Source organism: Sciurus carolinensis, chromosome 3, assembly GCF_902686445.1.
Source record: "Sciurus carolinensis chromosome 3, mSciCar1.2, whole genome shotgun sequence".
NCBI classification, from domain to species: Eukaryota; Metazoa; Chordata; class Mammalia; order Rodentia; family Sciuridae; genus Sciurus; species Sciurus carolinensis.
Window position 1 is genome coordinate 76,289,559 of NC_062215.1, and position 24,372 is coordinate 76,313,930.

A 24,372-nucleotide genomic window follows, 5' to 3' on the forward strand; every position below is an offset into this window, starting at 1 on the left:
TAATAAACAGGTGCAGAGGAAAGCAGTTAAAGTGTGGTGTGTGTGTGTGTGTGTGTGTGTGTGTGTAGATATATAGATAGAACTATTTGGACAGTAAGAAAACAACATACCCACACCCTCGCATGTGAGCCCACACTGCAAACACACACACATGCACACAAAATTTTCTGCAAAAAAGTAAAAAAAAAAAAACAAAATACAACAAAATGGTTTTTTAAAAAATTTAAAGTTAAAATTTAAAAAAGAAAGATTAAATATGTATAATATATATGATATATACATATTATACACATATACGTTTAAAATAAGTGAATACAGAGGAAAGAATAAAAATGGATAAGGGAAAAAAATCTTACTGAGAAATAGAGGGTTTATTTCCACTAAGAATGTCAAAACTATTGGCAGGGATGAATTTTCATCTTTAATATTTATTTTTGGCTTTGTAGCCCTTGGGTTGAAGGTTGGGAGTTGTTGAATCCAATGTTCTTGTGTTGTTCCTCACTTAACTGCCAGCTCTTACGGCTAGGAGGTAGTAGAGCTCTGCTTTCAGTCCCTCAGTAGAGTGTGGGATAGACTGGAGGATGATGCAAATTTGGGTATTTCTTTAATGGGGGGCAGGACAGAGTTCTAACTTGAAAGTTCCAGTACTTGGGACTTAGTCTTGGCTAAACTTTGAAACTCTTTCCAGGTGGGTATTTGAGATTTGATCCAAATAGTCTATTGCTAGGGAGATGCTGGTTCATGTAGGATGTCTCAATCTCTAGGGCTTCCAATAGAATTTACTTTTAGGGTGCAGGGACAAAACCTCCACAGTTTCACCTTCACTGATAGAATTATAAAATACTAGGCATCTGCTCTAGAGTGCGGACACTCCTGTGTTGTCACGATGTGTCTTCTCAATGATTCTTGTGGAGTTCCAGCAATAAAGGAAGATGTCTCCTTTAATATTTGGAGTCTGAATGGCTCCAGGTCTAATTTTCTTTGTGCCTATTTTGGTCTTTGGTTCAGGCACCCTCTGGGAATTTTAATAGGTGACTGCTGGTCATTTCCTTCATAAGTTCCCAAGCTCCTGTCTCTGTTTATTGTGGTGCGGTGTTTATACTTGCTTCTTGCACTTTCCACCCCTGAGGTGAGCTATTTTGGGTTTGCTTTTATTGAACCACTTCACCTACCAGCTCTGTGCCCCTTAAAATCAAACTTCCTCTCTAATGTACAGGTTTCCCAAAGCAAGTTTTTCTTTATTTTTAAAATGTCTTTATTGGCTGGCCACAATGTTTCCTTTGTCTTCCTGTACACCTCCCTCCTCCCCCTTAGCTGCCACTACTGGTCCCAAACTGGCTTGTCTCTAACATATTATTTCCTTTGTTATGTTCAAATTTATGACTTTCTTTTTCTGTATGATTTCTTTGACAGGCTAATATCAAATTTCAGTGAGTTCCCTTAGTTACCCATTTTACTGAGAAGCAGTCTTCTTTCTTTGTACGCCAGGTGCTAAGAAATGTTAAGAAGTGCATCCTTCCTCTAATTTGCCATCTTCCACCCTCCCTGTACTCAGAGTTTTGAATGGAATTTTACATTCATATTCATTGATAATTCCATCATCTATATATTTTCTGTTGATTCTGAGTAATTTCCTTAATTCTCTCTTAAAATCCACTATTTTTTCTCTTAGCTATTTAACCCATTCTAACTTTTGTTTTTTATTTTCTTTTTAGTGCACTGTCGTTTGGCTTTGGATTGCTAAGTGTTAACATGAACATTTTGATAGAAATTTAAGAATCCATCAAAGTGAAATAATTATCTCTACAGGTTTATTCAGGAGTCTTTGTGAAATTAATTGGATTCAGTTCTCAATCAACTGGAACATGTCTTAAATCATTTTCTAAAAGGTGAGAAAATGTAAGGTTTAGTCTATAATCGCCTGTATTTCTGAAGAGGTCATTAAGTTTCTTTTGGTAACGATTAAGGATCATTTTAAAATTTTGAGCGAAAAAAAAACTTTGTTTCCGAAATCTTTGTGTTTCCAAAATCTTTGAAAATTGTTTTCCCAACTGGTACCATTTTTTTTTCTGGCCATGTTTTATTTGTCCTTTTTCTTCAAACAGGATAGTCAAAGATACAGATAGTATTCAGTAAAATAAAATAGATGAAACGAATTCTAAGAGACAGTGATGCCACGTGCTACATTTAACCAAGTTTATTCATGCTTGCTTTGGGATGGGGACTAGATCATTTGGTAAAAACATATAGTAAAAACAAAAAATGTCTTATCATGTACAATTTTTAAACAACAATAATGATGTACCTTAATTACTTCCAAGCACACAAGTACTGGTACCATTTTGGTTGTGTTTTAGAGGGAAATTCAAACTTAAAGTATTTTTGTTCTTTTAAAGAACAGTGGGATTTTTAAAAGAAATGTTTCTATTTTTTTCTGCATATCAATCCATTCATCTCTACATTTGTCTCACCTATCTATATTTCCTAAATGTTTAATGGTCTCTGCTTTATTGGAAATGACCCCTTCCATTACAAATTGATAATCCTTGGGGCCTTTAATTATCTGTTATCTTCTGTATTTTTATTCTTACATTTTGGCTTCTTTGCTTAAACTGCTTGTTAACTTTAAGAATATGAATTTCTCCTGAAATTGTTTGAATAGACATTTATATCATCTGCATATAATGTCATTTCCCATATTTTCTTCCCAATCATTTTCTTTTTCTGTTCTTTTATTATTATTATTATTTGATTCATTGTACACAAATGAGGTACAACTTTCATTTTTCTGGTTGTACATGAAGTAGAGTCACATTTTCCTATTCCTAACTTTAAATTGAATGCTTCTCTTATTAAACCACTAAAAATGAGAACTAGATAAATAACCCCTTAAGTTAGAGGTTGTTAAATGTTTCTAGTACTACTTTTTAAAAACAAGAGTTTTATTCTTTGAGTTTTAAATTTTACTGAGAATTCATGAACAATATTTAGATGTGTCTTTATGTGATCACTTAATGCCTTCATTCTAGTTTTTTTTTTTAATTTAGCTAAACAACTTTACAGTTATATTTTGTTTACTACAATTGCTCATTGTTTTGTATAAAATATTACTTTTGTAAACTGAACTTGAAAAATATGATACATGGAAAAAATGTTTTTACCTTACATAAACATTTTCTGTTAAAAGAACATATTTGTATGCTGAAAAGACTTTTGTCAGTCTATTTGCTTTCCAGGCTTTAAATTTTTAATTTATTAGCAAACCTATCCAACTTTTTGCTTTATTTAGTGGTAAAATATTTACTATATATTCAATTTTATTAATATTATGAAATACATAGTTTCCATAGATTCTAGTGAGTATTAATAATTTTCCTGAAGTCTATTTCATCTAGATATTCAAATGTGATAAATTGTTTTCTATAACAATCTGTTTTTAAGTTTCTCTCAATTTAATTCACATTCTTTTTCTCACAACTAGTATCATTTATTTGTACCTTCTTATCCTCCTCCTCTTTTTCCTGATTAGAAATGACAAAACCCTGTACACTGTAGTACTCCAGTTTTTAAATTTAATTTATATTTTTTCTGGTCATGGAAAAACATGTCATAAAATTTACTATTTAAACCAATTTAAAGAGTACAAGTCAGAGACTTTAAGAACATTCATTTTTGTGCAAACATCATCACCCTTCCTTCACAGAAATTTCTCACAAAACTAAAATTCTGTATCTATCAATCATTAACTCCACATTCTTCCATGCTCCCAGCAACAACCACATTCTACCTTTTGTCTCTGAATAGGACAACAGTCATATGGTATTTAGTCTTTTGTGATTGGCATATTTTGCTTAGTATATGTCTTCAAAGTTCTTCCACACTGAAGCAGATATCAGAATCCCCTTCCTTTTTAAGATTGAAAAATAGTCCATTGTTTTCATGTACCATATTTTATTAATTAATTCATTGATTGACATTTGCTTTTACCTTTTGCTATTGTAAATAATGCTTCCATTAACATACATGCACGAATTTATCTGTTCAGTTCTTTCTTATGGATACATACTCAGGAACAGAATTACAGAAAATATTATTATGCTTCAAATATTTTTTTGAGAAATTTTAGTTCTCCATTTGACAGTTCTGTGTACTTTCATATTCCCAAAAGCAATGTACCAAAGTCCCATTTCATTTAATTCTTATTTTTTTTTTTTTTGGTTTGATTTTTAATAATAGCCATCTTGATGGGTCTTGAAGTAGTACCTCATTGTGGCTTTTGACTTGCATTTTACTAATGATTACTCACCTCATACCAGAATATTCCATTATTGAAAGTGAGGCATTGAAGTCTCTACTTACTATTGTAGATCAGTTTCTACCTTTGATTTTTTTCATGTTTGCTTTGTATATTTTGAACCTCTGATGGTTGATACATATATGTCTACAATTAATATATCTTCTTGGTGAATTAACCCTTTTAATGTGTGTTTTGGTCAACTCTTTTGTCACTGTACCTAAAAGACCTGACAAGAACAAACTTTAGAGGAAGAAAAGTCTGAACCCATAGCCAGTCAACTCCATTACTCTTGACCTGAGATGAGGCATAACATCATGGCACAAGGGTGTGGCAAGAAAATCAGCTCAGGCATGAACACCAGGAAGCATAAAGAAACCTATTGCTCACCAGGGACAAAATATAAACCCCAAAGTCATGCCCCCAGTGACCCACCTCAACCACAACTTACCTGCCTACAGTTACCACCCAGCTGATTCATTTAAGTGGTTTAATGCACTGATTAGGTTAATGTTCCCCTAACCCAATCATTTCATCTCTAACATTTCTTGCATTGTCTCACACATGAGCTTCTGAGAGATACCTCATATTTAAACTATAACATTATATAATGTCCTTCTTTATCTCTTGAAACAGTCTTTGACATAAAGTCTATTATGTTTGATATTAGTTTGCAACTCCTGCTTACTTTTCATTACTATTGGCATAAAATATCTTTTCCCATCCTTTCATTTATAATTTATGTGTGTACTGAGATCTAAAATAAATCTCTTAGAAAATAGACAGTAGGAATTTGTTTAAAAATCCTATTCTGCAGATCTAGGGCTTTCCATTGGGAAGTTTAATTCATTTATTTTTAACTAACAATTAGTAGGGAAAACCTTGTATTTTCCATTTTTTTGTTTCTATATATTATATTTGTTTTGATAGAAAGATCTCTCATTTTCTTCATTTCTACCTTCCTTTGTGTTACTAAAATTTTTAGTATCATGTTTTCTTTTTTAATCATTTTGTATTTTGTAGACTTTTCCTCTGTAGTTACCATGGGAATTACATATCACAAGTTCAAATTATAACTATTTGGGCTAGGATGTAGTTCAATGGCAAAGTGTCTGCCTTGCATTCACAAAACCCTGGGTTCAACCTTCAGCTCAAAAAAAATTATAACTATTTAAATTGCATGTAAAACACAGGCTGGGGATATAGCTCAGTTGGTAGAGTGCTTGCCTTGCAAGCACAAGGCCCTGGGTTCAATCCCCAGCACCACAAAAAAATTTAAAAAATAAATAAATTGCATGTAAAACACTACTTCTATTTTCCTCTGTTTTACCACTTTCTATTATTAAAATTTATAAATGTATCATTATATTTTGGGTAAAAATTAACACAGATTTTTCTAATTAATCTTTTTATTTGTTTTAGTTAGTCATACATGACAGTAGAATGCATTTATACTTTTTGATATATCATACATAAATGAACTGAAATTTCTCCTTTTTCTGATTGTACATATTGCAGGATATAGACTTTTAAATTACTTTTAATCATTGGTATTTTAAACCCTGTACAAAATGAAAATCAAAAATGAAATTGTTACAATATACTATTCTATTTGTTCATCTATTTTCTTTCCCAGACATCTCTCTATATCTCTATATTACTCTCTAACATCTGTCATTTCAACTAAAAGGACTCCTTTCAGAATTTCACATAGGAAATATTTAGTGGTAATAAAATTCCTTAGCTTTTTAAAATCTGGGCATGACTTAGTCTCTTCCCTTTCTCTCTCTCTCTCTCTCACCTCTCGTCTCTCATCTCTCTCTCTCTCTCTCTCTCTCTCTCTCTCTCTCTTTGATACTGGGGATTTAGCACAGTTTTGCTTTACCACTCATCTATATCCCCTATTTTTTTGAGACAGGATCCCACTAAGTTGCTTATGGCCTTGCAAAATTGCTGAGGATGGATGTGAACTTGCAGTCCTCCTGCCTCAGATTCCCAATATGCTGAGATTACATTGTCCAGTTCTTTCTTAATTTTGAAGGACACTCTTGAATGTATAATTATTAAGTAACGGGTGTTACTGTTGCTATTTTCCTTCAGCATATTAAATTTATATTCACACATATCTGTCTAGCTTCCAAGTTTCTGCTGAAAATCCATTGATAATCTTTTTGAAATTTCATTATATGTGACTTGTTTTCTTTTTCTGTTTTCAAGGTTCTATCTTTATTTTTGCCTTCTAAAGTTTGACTACCGTAAGTCAGTATTGATTTCTTTGGGTTTAACCTATTTGGAGTTTGCTAAGATTCCTGGATTTGTAGATCCATGTCTTTCCTCAAGTTGGAGAAATTTGGGGCCACTGGTATTCAAATAATCTCTTTTTCCTTTTTTCTCTGTCTCCTCTCTTTCCAGAATATCCTCAGATTTAATTATTTCAATTTCCCATCTATAAGTTTATTGATTCTTTCTTCTAAGTTTGTTCTTAATCCCTCTAGTGAATGTTTTCAATTTAATTATTATATTTTTAGCTCCAGAATTTCTTGTTCAGTCCCTTTTTAAATAATTCCTATCTCTCTTTTTATTTTATTTATTTATTTATTTATTTTTGTTCACCTGTCTTTTTCCAGATTCCCTTTGGCTCATTTTTCATGTTTTCTTTACATGTTTTCTTTACACTCTTGATTAATTTAAGACAGTTGTTTTAAAGTCTGTGTCTACCAATTCTGATGTGTATATTTATTCAGGCATGGTTTCTAGAGATTTATTTTGCTACTTTGCATTGGCCATGTTTTCCTGTAACCTTTGTTTTCTGTGTATCTGTTCTTGTTGTTGTTGTTGTTGTTGAAAATTAACCATTTGAACAAAAAACCCGACCTCCCAGTTTTTGCAGACTGGATCTATACTGGGGCAATCTTACACTTAAGGCATGCTCTGAGTCTAGGGATTAGACAAATGTGGAGACTTAAGATCTTCCTAGGTCTTGTGAGCATCATCTTGTCTGAGACTATCTGAGGTTTACTCAATTCCCCAGCTTCATTTTGAGCATGGAATTACATAACCAACCTAATATCTCTACCCATAATCTTTACCTCAGTAATCTACATTTCTATAGTCCCCCTGAGCTTTTGTAAGTAGTACCTGCCACTGATACTACTTTTCCCACATTAAAATCTGAATTATGACCTGTTTCCACCACTGAGTTCATAGGTGAATCAGAAATCAATTTTATAGGCAGCCCTCAGAAGAGTAGAACTTTGCCAATAAAGTTTCCTTTACTCTTTCTGGTTCAGAATAGGTAACAGAATCAGGGTATCACCTCCAGATAAGAATAAGCCATGCAGGAATTTGGCGAGAAAAGATAGTTTTGCCCTTCTCCATGTTTTATTGGTCAGGGAAGTAGAAAGTCTAATTAGTGAATAGCCTGGGCAAAAACATCCTGGTTAAATTTGAACTGTGATCTGTTATAAAAAATGCAAAACTACCAAAATGAGAAATCAGAATAATTGTCAAGCCCAATTACAGACCAAAAAAAAAAACAAAAAACAAAAAACTCCATAATAAATAACAGCAAAGTGAGAGTTGCAGATGAAAATATTTTTAAAAAGGAAAAATAAATAAATAAATAAATAAATAAATAAATAAATAAAAATAAAACCTAGCAATGTGAAAGGCAAGAGAGCTTAGAAATGGAACCAAGTCAGAAGCAAGACCTAGGGTAAGGAAATATTTCAAGATTAATACCAGTAAAAAAAGATATTGCAGAACCAATTTTCTTACACAGAATGAATGCATATTGGGTCACAGGCTGGAAGAAAGCTCCCCAAAACTAGGATGGGCAAGAAGAAGTAGAAAAAGAAGGCATAAATTTTGAGTCTTGTTTTAAAGAACAGCTGAAAGAAATTCACTTATGTAAAAGCAGCATTCTATTTCATCTCTTCCAGGTTTTGACAGGATCAAGTTTTAAAAGAACCTTCCAAATAAGGAATCTATAATGATTTTTCATATTGTATGATAACCTACCTTAATTTAACTTTTCATTATGGTATGTAATACATTGCACTATATGCACTTAGATATGCTCATGCCAATTGCAGAACATTTTTTTCCCTGTGGGTTTCTGGGTTAGAATTGAGCAAAGGATAAATTTACAAGAGATTTGGAAAATGGATACAAAGGCCTTTCTCATTAAGTGGGGAGTTGCCAGAGGGTTACAATTTGTCTTTCCTCTCCACCAACAATGTGTTAGCTTTTCTTCTAGACTGTCAACCCTGTTGACCAAGAGCTCCTTGAACCCTGTTGACCAAGATTTCCTTGAAGAGAGCCTTTAAGCTTCATCAGATACTTGCCAACAGACTTACAGAATAAATAATCATGCAGGGAGAACAGCTTTCCCTGGAGTTTTCATTGACTTTCTTTTGTGTTCTAATGCTGGAAGTTTCTTGTGCCCAGCATCCAAATCAACTTTTTTAGGCTCTAGTGTACATCCATGCCAGTGCCTCAAAAAGATTTGTTAGTGACACGAATACTTTTTCCCTTGCTTTAATTGCAATTAAATTGTAAATTCTTATTCCTAGAATTAATTTGTTATTTCATGATAGCCATAGTTATTCTGCATCTTTGACTTAATATTATTTTATGTACATTACTTCCTAACAATATCCTAGTATACTTCACTGGGACAGAAAAAAATGAAGAATGGGACGAGGCTTGATATTACAAATAAACTGATTATTATATGAGAAAATATCAAGTTAGAAAGGTTTCAATTATAAACAAGAATATTTTCTCTGCTTTGATCCTATCCTTATTCTCCCTTGTCCACATTTCTCAAATATCAGACAATCATTTTTATAGTTTATCTTTGACTCTATTATAAAAAAAGAAAAGAAAAAGTAAATTTACTCTCAGCAAAAAGCCCAGTTGGGGTGCTTAATGTTTATATTGGAAGTGATTCATGTTCTTCACACTCCAAAGTGCATGGTCTTGCCAGTTTTCCAAACAGGACTTTAGTAATAAATGTTCCTATTTGAGTTACTGTGATTGAGAAGAATGAAAAAATATTTTCCTGGCACCACTCAAAACTTGTCAGTTAACTATTGCTGACTCAAGTAAAATGAAAATTTAAAAATGCTTTAGATTTTTGACCTTCAATACATAGCATACTAAGAACCCTAGAAAAACAAGAAAATGGTTTTCTAGAGGACAAATATTTATAAAGTCCCACCCCATTCTGAGTTTGATTTCATAAAATGTCAATTAAGAAAACTAAAGTCAATAAAAGCACAGGTTTAAAAATGCTCAATAATTCAACCTATAAAGTAAACCAAACATTCAGTAGTAGTACTAGCAACCAATCTTTACTGAGCACTCAAAACTTAAAGCAATGTTCCAATTCTTTATGTATATAAATTCATTTATTCCTCACAACAACCTTATGAATTGAATCCTCTGTTACCTGATTTTATAGGTGAGAGCCAGACACAGGACATAAAGAAAAATGTCCAAGGCCACACAACTGCTTAATGACAGATTTTAAACAAACCCCACATTTTCAGTCACTAGATTAGACCATTTCTCAGTTCAACCGAAGATACATAATCAAAGATGTTCACTGCTCTTTCATTGACACTAGTGAAAAAGGAAATATTAAAATGGTTTAACATTAGGAAATGTTCAAATAAATTATGAAATATTCATGTAGTTGAATATCATGAAAATTCAAATAATTCTATGAATAGTTTATCATTTATGGAGAACACATTAGATATAATGTTAAGTAAGGTTTGTTTACACAGGATGATAGTAACCTTATGAAATTCAGAGAAAAATTATTGAAAGAAAAAACACTAAGGCAGAAAGTAATTATGAGTTATTCTCTACAGAGTTCTTATGCATTATAAAATGAGTTTATTGAAGCTATGTTATTTTCAACAATAAAACAGTGTTTCAAAAGTCTAAAGTTTTAACAACTTACATCAGGAACATTGAATAAGCAGCGCCAGACTTCATTCTTCCACAAAAATACAAAATCAATTTGATCTGAAAAGCCTTTATAGGCACTCCATAAATGAATTAAGAAGTCACAGTACCCAGAAGCTAATAATGACTGCATTGAAATGAGTAAAATATGTGTTGACTTTACCTATAGCAACCTTCTCTCAAGCCAGCAGATTGGTGCCATCAGGAGAAAATGCCCAACTTGCAGCTTATCTCTCAGGAAGTAAAGAAAACAGCAAAATACTAGTTTTTCTAGTTTTTCAGAGGACATGACCAAGGGACTAGTTTCTGTTTCACCTATCTCAGAGCATTTAAGAAACATCATCTTACCTTGAATGCCTGTGAGTCACTGAAAACTAAGGAGACATCAGTGATTTGTTGTATCATCAAATAACCAGCAGTACTACAAAAAGATACCAAAAGGAAGAAGAGATTACATTCTGATAAAGAAAACCTATAAACCTTTCTTCTTCTCCTCCTCCTCCTCCTTGTTTTTCAGTACAGTAGATTGAACTCAGGGATCATCACTGAGCTACATCTCAGCCCTCTTTATTTTTTATTTTAACATAGGGTCTTGCTTAGTTGCTACTGCTGGCCTCAAACTTAAAATCTTGATGCCTCAGTGTTCTGAGTCACTGGGATTATAGGCACGCACCACTATACCCAGCAAAACTTATTAACTTTTCTAATTGGGAAATTATGTACAGGAGCTCAGAAAAGATGTGTTTCCAAAAAAGGCTTGAGAGGCACACAGAAGCCCTGGCTTGGATGACTGAAAAAGTCTTTCCCGGTATAATGACAATTCTTATATCTTTAGGGAGGTGGCTGTTTTTTCTATTGACCAAAACCCAAGAAAAGAACAATATGACATAGGAAATAACTGTGAAATATGATTCAATCAAAAGAATAGAATATATCTCTTAGATCATCCCTTAAAGAACCAGCGATTCATGAATTTCTTGCCGAAGAATGCAAAATAATCATCTTCAATGCACTACAGGATACACAAATGAATAGCACAGGAACAAAATGAGAATATTAACAAAAAGGTAGAAAATACCAGAAAAATCTAAATAGAAATTCTAGACTTAAGAATAGAATTACTGAATTAAAAAATTGAAAACTTCACTAGAGAATTTCACCAGTAGTATTTATTTAGCAGAATAATCAGTAAATTTAAAACCAATTTACTTGAAATCATTGACACAAAAGGACAGGAAAAAAGAAAGAATGAAGAAAAGTGAAGAAAGCCTAAAGGAATAATAGAACATCACTAAATAAACCACTGAGGAAGCTCTAGAAGATGAGAGAGAGAACAGATAACAGAGATTGTTTGAAGAAATAATAGCAAAAAAATTCCAAATCTGAAGCTGGGGGAAATGGATATCAAAATCTAAGAACTCAAGAGAGTTCAACTAGGGTGAATTCAAAGACAAAATTGATACAGTTTGTCTGTCAAACTGTCAAAAGTTAAAGTCAAAGAAAGAGTCTTGAAAGCAACAGACAATAAGAGAAAAAGTAACTGGTAACCTACAAGATAACTCACACAAGATTGTTAGCAAATTTCTCAGCAGGTACATTAAAGTGCCGGAATAGAAAAGGACGATACATTCTAAGTAATGAAAAAAAAAAAAAATACCTGCCAAACAAGTAAACTATATCACTATATCTAGCAAATAACTCTTTCACAAATGAAGGAGAAATTCATAATTTTCCCGATAAACTAAAGTGACCACTAGACTCACCTTATAGGAAATTCTAGAGAAAAGTCCTTCACAGTGGAAATTAAAGGATTCTAGACAGCAAAAGGAAAGCATAAAAAGGAGGTAAACATCTCTCTGGTAATGGCTAAAAAACAAATAAAGAATCCTGAAATTCTGTCATGGTAGAACATAAATCACTTTTAATATTGGTATAGAATTTAGAAGTTAAAAACATAAAAACTAACAATAATTATAAAACTGTTAATAGAAAAATAAAAGAATATCTAATTTTTGCAATACACAAAATAAATGAGAGATATGAAGAAGTAGAGATTATTAACAAAGATATACATTGTACTATACTCAAAGTTAAGTTGCTATGAATTTTAAATTAATTGTTGTAACTATAAGATACATTGCACCTGCCTACTTCTCCCTGTGGAAGAAAACAGTGGGTAGAAGCCCCCAAAACCTCTGACTGAACTAGTTGATCAGGATGTTCTATATAAGTCCAACCCATGACAACTGGAAGAAGTACCTTCTTTGTTTAATATGCAGATTCCATCACAAAAAGTCGAGAAAAATCAGGTAAAGGTGTTACAAAGAAAGGAACAACTTAAGTCTCCAGAAAACAAGCTTAATGAAGCAGTTATTTGGTTTACTTGGCAGAATTAAAAATAACTTTCATAAGATGCTTACCAAAGGTAAGAGAGCAAGGTGAGAAGTTGAAGAGAGAGTATTTTTAAATTACAAAACAGAAATCATGGAGCTAAAGAACATGCACTGAAAAATTTACTAGAAGGATTCAACCAGAGACTAAGTAAAGCAGAAGAAAAGATAAGCAAATTCAAAGACATATCACCAAACATAATTCAAAGGAGCATAAAGATAAGAATATTGAGATAAGTTTAACAAAGCTTAAGAGAATTGTGAAATCAACCTGACCAATATACATAGATTGAATTTCCAGAAGGAAAAGACAAAAAGAATCAGAAATATTTTCAAAAAAATAATGAATAAAACTTAACGGTTGGTAGAAATAAATGGACATCTGGATCCCAAAGGATACCAAATAAGTTGAAGTCAAATAAATTCACACTGAGACATATTATAATCAAGTTATCAAAAGACAATGACAAGGAGTATGTTGAAAGGATCAAGAAAAAAATGATTTGTCACATACAATCAAACCCTCTTAAGAATCTAAGTGGATATTTCAACAAAAACATTGCAGATCAAAAAAGAGTGAGATGTGTCTTTAAAATGCAGTCTTAAAAAGGAAAGAAAGAAAAATTGTTTGGTGTTATATATATATATATATATATATATATATATATAAAACTATATATATATAGTATATTCTATATATACTATATATATATTAGTATATTATATATATACTATATACTTATACTATATATATATATTATATATATATTATGTATAGATAGATACATATATATATAATGTATATATACATATATATATATATTATGTATATATATATTATGTATAGATAGATACAGCTAATAGATATTAATACATAAAGATATATTTTGAAACAATAGCCCTTATGAATAGAGATGAAAATTACTCTACAAAATGCTAGTGAAGCAAATCCAATAACACATTAACAAGATTACACATCATGGAAGTGATATTTATCACTGGAATGCAATGATGGTTCAACATGTGAAAAATCAATGAATGTGATATACCACAATAATAGAATGAAAATGAAAAAATATACAACCTTTCAACTGATGAATAAAAAGCACATGAAAAAAAGTCTTACCCTTTCTTGATATGACTTCCAACAAACCAGGAATAGAAAGAAGTTACCAAAACACAGTAAAAGTCAAATTCAAAAACCCCAGAAGTAATGTCATATTTGATAATCAAAAACTGAAATCTTTATCTCATTCTTGCCATTTCTATTAAACATGGTACTGAAATTCCTAGCCAGGGAATTTAGGGGGAAAAAAAAAAGTACCCAAATAGGAAAAGAAGAAGTAAAATTTTTCATACTTGTGGATGACATTATCTTCTGTATAGGCCATCCAAAACTTCCATGCACAAAAAAAAAAAAAAATTGAAACTGTCAGAACTAATAACTGAAGTCAGTAAATTTATAGAATACAAAATCAACACATAAGAAATATTTATATTTATGTGCCCTAAATATAAAAAATTAAACTATCTAAAAAAGGAAATTAGAAAAATAATGCTATTTATAATATCATCAAAATAAACAAAATACCTAGAAATGAACTTCACTAATGAGTTGAAAGGTTTCAATACTGGGAAATACTAAATACTGAAGAAATTACAAGAAACACAAACAAATGAAAAGCATTTTATGTTCATTGATGGAAATTTCATATTGTTAGAATCTCCATACTACACAATGTGAAGTATTGATTGACTACTCCATCCCTGTTAAAATTTCAATAGCATCATTTATAGCAAAAGAAAAAATTCTAAAATTATATGGACCACAAAAGACTACGAATAGTCAAATCCACCTTAAGGAATAAGAACTACATTGAATGCACCACCTTCCTAAATTCTAAATATATTGCAAAGCTACAGTGATCAAACAGCATGTTGCTGGCATATTGAAAGACATATAGAACAATAAAACAGAATGCAAAACCTAGAAATAAATCTACACAACTGTTTTTACAAGGGTGAATATAACTAACATCAGATCCAAAATAATGTTAAAAAATAACATGTTTTTTTTTAAATAGTCCATAACAAATATTCATAAAATGAATGGATCTTGCCATGGTTCCTACTGGGTTCATTGTTGTCCACTCAAGTCAACAGTGACAGAAGTTTTGAAGTCCCATTATCATTTGACTTCATGTTTTCCTTTCATAACCCTCTGCCTGACTGCTAGGGCCTTAGGTACAACTTAAAATGCCAAGATCAAAGGGGAGATGTTTCACCTGTTCATGCTAAAATTAGTAAAACGTTTTTTCTTTGATTCCACATGACATTCTCATTGAGTTCAAAGTGGGCACCAAAACCTGTAACAGACATAAATATGGAGAAGACCATACTAAGACATGAATTTTAGTCACAGTTTTAAATTTCATGCTTCTGTGATTTGGGACCACCATGAATCTCCCTAATTTTCAGCATTTTCACTGACAAATGATTATATGAATCTTTGTCATTCCTTCCTTATTGTTCTGAGAATCCCAGGTAACATCAGATTATTATAGATTGAATATTTGTGTTCCCCCTTTATCAAAAAGTTTTATGATAAAGCCCTAAATTCTCATGTGACTGTATTTGGAGGCAGAGCATGTAGGAGTGTAATTAATGTTAAATGAGGTCATAAGAATGGGATCCTGATACAATAGATTTTGTGCCTAAGAAGAAACACCAAAAAACAATTTCTCTTCAGTCATTCTCTTCTTCTTCCTCTTCCTGTCCTCTTCTCTCTCTCTCTCTCCCTCCCTCTCTCTCTCTCCTTTCTCCCTACCCCTACTTCTACTCCTGTATGCACACAGAAGAAAAGCCATGCAAGGTGCTATGAGAAGGTGACCATCTACAAACCAGGAAAAGAGTCCTCACCAGAACCTGACAATTCTGGCACCTTCGTCTTAGGCTTCCAGCCTCCAGAACTGTGAGAAAACAAATTTCTGTTGTTTGAGCCATTTGGTCCATGGTATTTTGTTGTGGCAGCCTAAGCTGAATAACAGTTTAACTGGTAGTACTAAGCTGAATAGTACACAGATGATAATGAATTTTATAACATGTGAAGTCCTTTTGAAACAAAAGATATTATTTGACTAAGAATTTCCTTCTTTGTCATTAAGCAGTGTCAGCAGATTAAAGTCTGCATCTTTAGTCCAAGTCCAGATACCTATGCAGAGAAGCAAAATGAAGCAGTTGTGTTCATTTGAACAAATTATGAAGCTGATTATTCAATGGCATGCTTCCCCTTCTTAAATGGTTTTGAGAATTTGATCTGACTTTCACATCATTTTCTAGTGCTTTAGAGGAAGAGCACTTTGGTTGATATCATTCATTTTCTTCCCTGGCATCAAAGATTTTTTTTTTCTGTGTGATTGCTGAAAATGAATGGCCATTAAGTCTCCAGTTTTCAGAAAATATTAAAACTTAGAAAAGTGAAAAATCAATTTGTAAATCATTATCAAAAAGTAATGTTGTGATAGGGACTTTGCAGGACACTCTACCAAATGGAGAAAATGAGTCTCATTAGAAAGACAAAGTACACAAAGGAAAATGTACTTCCAATCAAGAGACCTTTTAGATCATCAACCACAGTAATCATAGAAACATAAGAAAGCATCCTTGCACATATGATTTGTTTTTCAATGCTGAGATAGAATCTTGGGCTTCCTTCTTATTAGGCAAATACTCTACCACTGACCTATGTACTCCTAGACTGGTGTTTAAATTCTTCCTGAACTCCACCTTTCCACCTCCTAATTACCCATTATATAAAATAACTAATCATTCCTCTGCATCTTTCCCATCCCCTCCAGATATTTCAATTTTTAACATATATGACTATATTGTTTATTTTGAAATTTTGTCTCCCCAATTAGAGTGCTGTAAATTTCTTGAAAATAGAAATTAACACTTTTTACTCTTAAAACTTTTGCACCCAGAACAATGTGTATTGAAAAGTTCAAGTTTTGTTCAGACAGGATTGGAAAGAATTGAGGGGAAGGTACATTCAGGCAAGCAGGGGAGAGGTCACTTTAGTGTTGAGGGAATGAGCACACTTGGCAATGAGAATGGAAAATGAGATCTCTTCAACAGAAAGCATGTATGTCTTCAATAATTTATGGATAATTTGAGCAAAATCAAATCAAGGAGGGTCATCTAAATGTCACAAAATAGTTTACCTAGTGTGGTTTGTCCAGTAAAGTGGAGTGAAATAAGGGGGTTTTCTCCCTTTTTCCTTTTCCTTTTTATTCCCTAAACCTAAGGCAAATCAAGGATATAACATTTTGTTTGTTTGCTTAACATCTGTTCAATGAACCAAAAGGGAAAATAGTATAATCTGATTTAAATTATTCAATATGTCCTATTAGACCATTTGAGAATTTCTGATAATTTCATAAACTGCTAACTACCTCACTCTATAATTAAGGAGAAAAGAATTCCTCAGTGGCAGAGCATCTCAATTTTTTGATAATATTTAATAAGATCTTATAATCAGTTCAAGTTGCTATACCATAGAATGGGTGGCTTAAACAAAAATTCATTTCTAAGAGTATTAGAGGTTGGAACCCCAAGATCAGAGCATTAGCATGGTCAGGATCTGATGGGAGCTTTCTTCCTGGGTTATAGACAGCCCTCTTCTTCCTGTGCTCTCACATGGCAGAGAGCAGGGAAAGAAACAAACTCACTCAGGTCTCTGCTTACAAGAGCACTAACTCCATCGTAAGGGTTCTACCCTCAATGATCTCCTCATCATCTCTCGAAGGTCTTATCTCCAAATCTCATCACACAAGGAATCTGGGCTACATGAATTCTGATGGGAACACAAATATTCCATCAATAACAAGTGCCCTTCATAGGAATTAGACATGGCAACTGAAAGTTATTCTGCCTGATAGTGGGAATAGCAAAACATAAGCTCAAGAATAGTTATAGGACAAGAATAGTTAGTTACAAGACAAGCTTTACCTCACACACCCATGAATCAAGAGAAAATAAAAGGAGACATAAGAGATAATGAAGCAGAGGTTTAGAATCATGGAAAGTCAAAAGAAACTGGTTATTATCCAACTTTTGTCCCAGGTTTATTTCTGAGGTTTGGTAACATCACGACCTTTGGCCAGAGATGATTCTATATCTTAATGTAAACTCTCTTCTTTTTTTTTTTTTATTTTTATTTTTTAGGCTAGCTGATATTGCAAGTGTATTATTTGTAACTAAGTAGTAATCATGCACAAACTGCAGAGATTATAATAGTACGGTTTTAAGTTAAAACACAAATAATATCAATAAACATGGAACCTAAAGTTTTCAGATACATAATTTTGACCAAATAATATTAGAAATAAAGCATTAGACTGGGAACTGAAAATGTACCATATTATGATACACCATTACACAAGAGCAAGGTTGCTTATTCGGTATAGTAGAATTTGTAATAGAATATGAATAATATTAATATTGGATCACTTTTTTCCCTCTGAGTTTCCTGTTTTATTCCATTTGTTAAGGCTGTATGAGTAAATACTCTCAGTTAATAACATGCCCATGGACATATGCCTATAAGGATTTGGAGATTAGGTTAAGGCCAATGCATTTGGGAAGTAATAGTGCTGCCACAAATTAATAATAAGCAGCTTTGAGGCACAGAGTGTCAAATAAAACATTGATTCTCTTAATAGTAAGCCATAGGGTAAGTCTCATAACTAATGTTTGACAGTAAAGCACAATAGATAGTGTTAGCTGAGTAAAGATTGATTATAAAAACAGAAACTCATATTACAACCAATTTTAGATGGAAAATAAGAAGGAATAATGTTTGAAATTCTAAATGATCATCCACTGTGTATGTGTGTTTGGATATATGTAAAATATATACTAATGGTAATATTTTCAAAATTTGCTGCTACAGTGTGTGAGAAGCACCTATTAGATAGTGAAGTGGGTATACTGGAGAGTTGTTGAGTTTAGAATTAGGTATGGAAATGCATGGTGAAGATGTAGATTGTAGTCATCAAATATAGAATCAATTCATGGCTCCAAGACTTTATGAGACTTCCAAAGAGTGTGAGACAGGAGCAGAAAGAAAATTCTGGAGTTGGATGAACTTCAAAATTAGAAAGGGAGGAAATTATAAATAAAAATTGAATTCTAAAAAAATAAAGTGAAAATTATTATAAAAAGCTCATGAATATGTTTTCTCTCCATTCCAAAGTTTCACAATGATGTTTCTTTCCTGAATTGTTAAAACTCAATCTTTAAATTTTTGAAAAACATTCACTAACATAGAATATTTATATTTGATGGGGTATGATGTAATGTTTTGATATATGCATACCCTGTGCAAAAATAAATCAAATAATTAGCATTCATTGCCTCACGTATTTATCACTTTTACGGTGGTAACATTTAAAATGCATTTCCTTTGCCATTTCGGAATGTACATTATTACTAACTGTAGTCACCCAATTTTGATGTAGAATGGAAAAGAAACAAAGATTGTCACTTGATGACCAAGCATTACATAAATTTTACTTAAGCTCTATAACAGTTGTTTTAGTGAGTATTTTAATCACTGTGACCAAATGATCTGACAAGAATGTAGAGGAAGAAAAGTTTATTTTGGTTCATGGTTTCTGAAGTTCACTCCTTGCTCAGTCAATTCCCTAGCTCTGGGCCCAGGGTGAGGCAGATCATTAGGGTAGAAGGTAGTGGCAGAGGGAAGTAGCTCAGGAAGCAGAAAGCTCCACTCACCAGAGACAAAATAAAAACTCCAGAGGCACACCACAGTAACCTGCTTCCTCCAGTCACACTGTCACTGCTCAGTTAATCCATGTCAGTGGATTAATCCACTAACCAGGCTACAACTCTCATCTAATCATTTCACCTCTGAAAATTCTTGCATTGTCTCACACATGAGCTTTTAAGGGACATCTCATATCTAAACCAAAACAATCATCTTCTAATTTTCTTCATCTTTGAGCTACCAGAATCTCTTTTCTAAAATGAAACTGTCTGTGTACTTAAAATGCTTCAGTTTCCCCCTCTCAACAGGAGGGAAAGTCGAATTCCTCATAATGGCACACAAGATTCCTCTCCCTCCCACTCACCTCTCCTGGCAATATTTTCCACTTCCCTGCTGGTCCTCTGAACTACTTAGTATTTCCCCAGATGTTCCATTCTAATGTATCAACAGGCTTTAATACTTGGTGTATCCCAAAGTGGAAAACTCTTCCCACCTCATGTGTGCTGACATTTCTGACATTCTTCAGCAAGCCCTGTCTGAGTTCTCTATTCCGAGCTAGATGCTTTCTCATTACTCTTCCAAACATCTTTTAGTAATCTGTATCACAATTGCCAGGGTGATGAGGTGGAGAATGTACCCAGAAGGGTGGTTCTCAAATATTTGTCCCCCAGAGGACATTTGGCAATGTCTGCAGATGTCTCTGATTGTCACAGCTAGGAAGGTGCTACTGGCATCTAGTGGGTAGAGTCCTAACAGCATCCTATAATGCACAAGGCAGCCACTACACCCAAGCATCATGCAGATTGAACTGTCAGTCATGCCAAGGTTGAGAGAACTTGCACTCAAATGAAGAAAGAATCCCAGGGGAAAGGCAGAAAACTGTCTGAGGAGATGATGTGACAGGGGCTGCCTGTGGCAGGAGGAAACCCAGTACCTGAAAGCAGTGGAACAGAGGATGAGCAAGAAGAAGGCTGACAACAAAGAAGCAGAGATGGACCAGAATATAGAGAGAATTTATCTGATGCCTTGGGGAAAGGAAGTGGTATTTAAAGAAGACATATAAAGAAGTTCTCTGAACAAACTACCGAAGCCCCCATGCAACTCTTACATATTGTAGAGTTCTATGCTGCATTTCAACACTTTTTAGACAGAAGCTATTCCATCCTAATTTTTTTGCATGTGTCTCATAGACCACAGAGCCTGGGGTCAACTCTACTAAAGTTAGTCACCTATCTATTGTTTCCATAACATTGTGACCTCCTGGGGAGTAAGCCCTATCTTGCTGCCTTTGGAATCCCAGCAACTACTGCCACTAGACAGCATAAATTACAAACCTACTCAATTGTTTACATTCTCAGGCCAGACCAGGGGAAATTTTAAAATAGTCAGTGGCATTCATCTGCATTTTTTTTTTTTTTTTTTTTTTTTGGACTGTGTGTAGAGTTCAGGGGCACTGTGCCACGGAGCTATGTGCTATGAGCTACATTCACAACCATTTTTATTTTGAGACAGGGTTTCCCAAGTTTTCCAGGTTGGCCTCAAAATTATGATCCTCCTGCATCAGCCTCCTGTGTCATTGGGATTTCAGGCATGTGCCACCATGCCTAGTTTCTTTTGCCTTTCTTTCTGGAGACACCATCCCTGTTTGGAACTGTGTACTCTCCTACTGTGCCCTTCCAGACTGTGCGTCATGCCACACTCCCTACCTGCTCCTGTACTTCTTATCTGCTACCTGTTGGAACACATTCACTGTAGGACCTGTTATAACATCAGCAGTTATAGGGAAGTGCTTATAGGTGCTTTAGAAATACTTGATCTATTCATTCATTCTAAACTCAGTGGCCTAAGATTTTGAAGACAGGATCTCTAGAGATTCTAATGCCTGGAAACAAATGAAGTATCAATGCTAAAACCTCAGACACTGTGGAAATATGTGAAGGAACTATTTTGTTTGAAGATATTGCAACTATACCCCTCAGATTGATCCTTCTTGGGGATTTCCTTCATAACTACCTGAAAGACCGCTTTAGTCAACATTTTCACAAAGACCAAAAGACCTGACAAGAACAATTTTAGAAGGCCTCTGGGCCTGAGGTGAGGCAGAACATCATGGCAGAATGGTGTGGTGGACAAAAGCAGCTGGGGACGTGGCAACAAAAAAGCAGAGACAGAGTTTCACTCACCAGGGACAAAATATAAGCCCCAAAGTCAAGGCCTTGATGACCTATATCCTCCAGTCATACCCTACCTGCCTTCAGTTACTACCTAGTTAATCCCTATCAGTGAATTAATCTACTCACCATGTTACAAGTCTTATCATCTAATCATTTCCCCTTTGAATCTTCTTACATGGTCTCGCACATGAGCTTTTGGGGGACACCTCATATCTAAATCATAACAAAGACTCTTATTAAAGGTAGTAATTTGTAATAAATATTGTAGGTAGTCAGGAAATTATTCTATTCTAAATGTATCTTTTCCTATGTGTTTTTGTGTATCTGTACCTGTATGTGCACACATGTACAGAGGGTGGAATACTGATCCACTTGTGTTATCGTCTACACACACATAGACATAAACATAGAGACATATTTATATATTCTCTAACAGCTTGCTTCTAAATTCATCTTTTATTTATAAAAGTGAGTTTATAAAAAATAACCCAAGGTTTTGAGTTCCAAAACTAGATATCTTGTTTGTTTGCTGAGATCTAAGAAATGTGTTTTGTCTGTCTTAATTTCATCTCCTTTCTCTAAAATGAGACTGTCTTTACAGTCCATGCAGTTCTTGGAAGGATTTTCATGTTTCAAAATATCACACAGTGCCAGGCAAGTACACTAACAAAACCTATCACCATTTTAGTGACTGTCGATAAGTATAAATAGGGCCAGAATGAGAAATTAAAAGATAAAGACACAGGATGAAACTTTGTAATGTTGGCATATACTGTGACTCGGACTCCTGAATATCAAGTTTAATGGACAATTTTGATACCTGTGCATGAAGATGTAAAGATACTGATATTATAACATTTTATAATACAGAAAATTAGGGATGATTTTAAATGTCCATTAATAGGAATAATGACTTAGACCTAAATGCCAAATGCTCAATAAAATAACATCTTTTAGAGATGAAAGAAAAATCAGAGAAGATGGTAATTCAAAAGAGACTTCTACTATAACCCTGCTATGCCTTGAAAAATGCAAAGCAAATTGTACAAAACGTTCAAGTTTCTTACGTCTGGATAGCATGATTATTGACCTGGGTATTTCCACTGTGTTTTGAATTTTCTGGTGTATGCATATGAGATGGAGAAAGACTGCAATTGAGTTCTGCTAAGAATTTTCAGAGAATATGTTGTGCCATTTTCTGTACCTTTTGCTAACCTGGAGAGGGAATCAGGGTGATTAAATCAAGAAACCCGATACTTCTAATCAGCCATTAACTAAACTTAAATCGACTTGATTCTTCCTCTTTGTCTAAATCTCAACATTCTTCGCTAAGTTACTGGTAAAACCAAATCTCAGCTTCTTCCTCCAAGTTACTGGTAAACCCAAGTTTTATTTTCAGAAAAGTAAGTTGTAGTTGCCCAGTGAGCTTCATAAATATGTTATCTTCTTTCGTTTCATTTTAAATACTACCTTAGGTTCCTAAACATCTGTGTATAAGTGAAAGTTTGATTTCATTACTTACAAAAGTTGATGATGACCTACTTTACCTTATGAATTGGAATTCCACTGGTCCCTCCAGTCTCTATTTAAGATTGTCATTAGTTAAAACTTGTTTCGTCTCTTTAAATGTCTTTCTGTTCAGTAGACAAGGGAAAGGTCCCACATATTGGAGTTTTTTAAACCTCGGAAATATTAATTAATTAATTAATTTAGGTCAGCCTTAAAAAAAACACTGACCAACTTAGGACAATTTCCTTTAATGTATCTTTTATTTTACTTGTTTTAATTAATTACTTATTTTTTCAGACACTCAAAATTGGAACCAAGGGTCTTGTTCATGCTAGGCAGACACATATTCTACCTTGATCTACAGCCCAGTTTCCACATTGCATTTACTATGTGAAAAGAAAACACACTTTTCCACAAGGAATGGAATTCTTAAATTGATAAAAGGAGTTTCATGTTTATACTCACATGTTCCAAAATAACACTAATAATAATTATTATGCATGATGATTTTGAAATTAGTGTTTAGGCCAACACCAAAGCATGACATCTGCACTTTCCCATCAGGTATGAAGTCCTTCCTAGGGTACCCAAGGACTCCCTATAATCTGGGTTCAGTGACATGCCTATTTAGACAATCCATATTTTCCATTGTCAACATTTAAAATAAAAACATAGGTGTACTATGATCTGTTAATGACTTAAAATGATGAGAAAAATGTGTTCTTCCCAGGAATTTTGAAAAATATCAAGAGGGAATTGAAACTAAGGAAAGTCATGTTTATTAAACTGTATGTGAATGAAAAGGACATTCTATAATTTTCTCCTCAGGTATTCATTGCTCTCATTCCATTTGTATTAAAATGGTACACTGATAACTGATGAAAAGTATACTATTTAGTTACCTTTCTGTGTAAAATACTAACAATAGTCAGATGAAAGTGCAATTGAACTCCAATTCAGTGAATAAGAAGACTTTAGCTTCTAAAAAGTCATATAAGGAACAAAATATGTTTCATTCTCTTCCCAATTTATAAATGTGAAATACAATAAAATAGCTAAATAACCTCAAATCTAAAATCTTGACCTTCGTCTCCTCCTCCCTTGCAAGATATAATCCATAATGCACACGGGTTTTGAACATTCAGGAAGAAATGGACAACCTGAAACTCTAACAAGCTCTTGACCTCTGCTGCCCCTTTCTGCATTTTCATGAGAAGATGATGTAATTCATTATTTCCC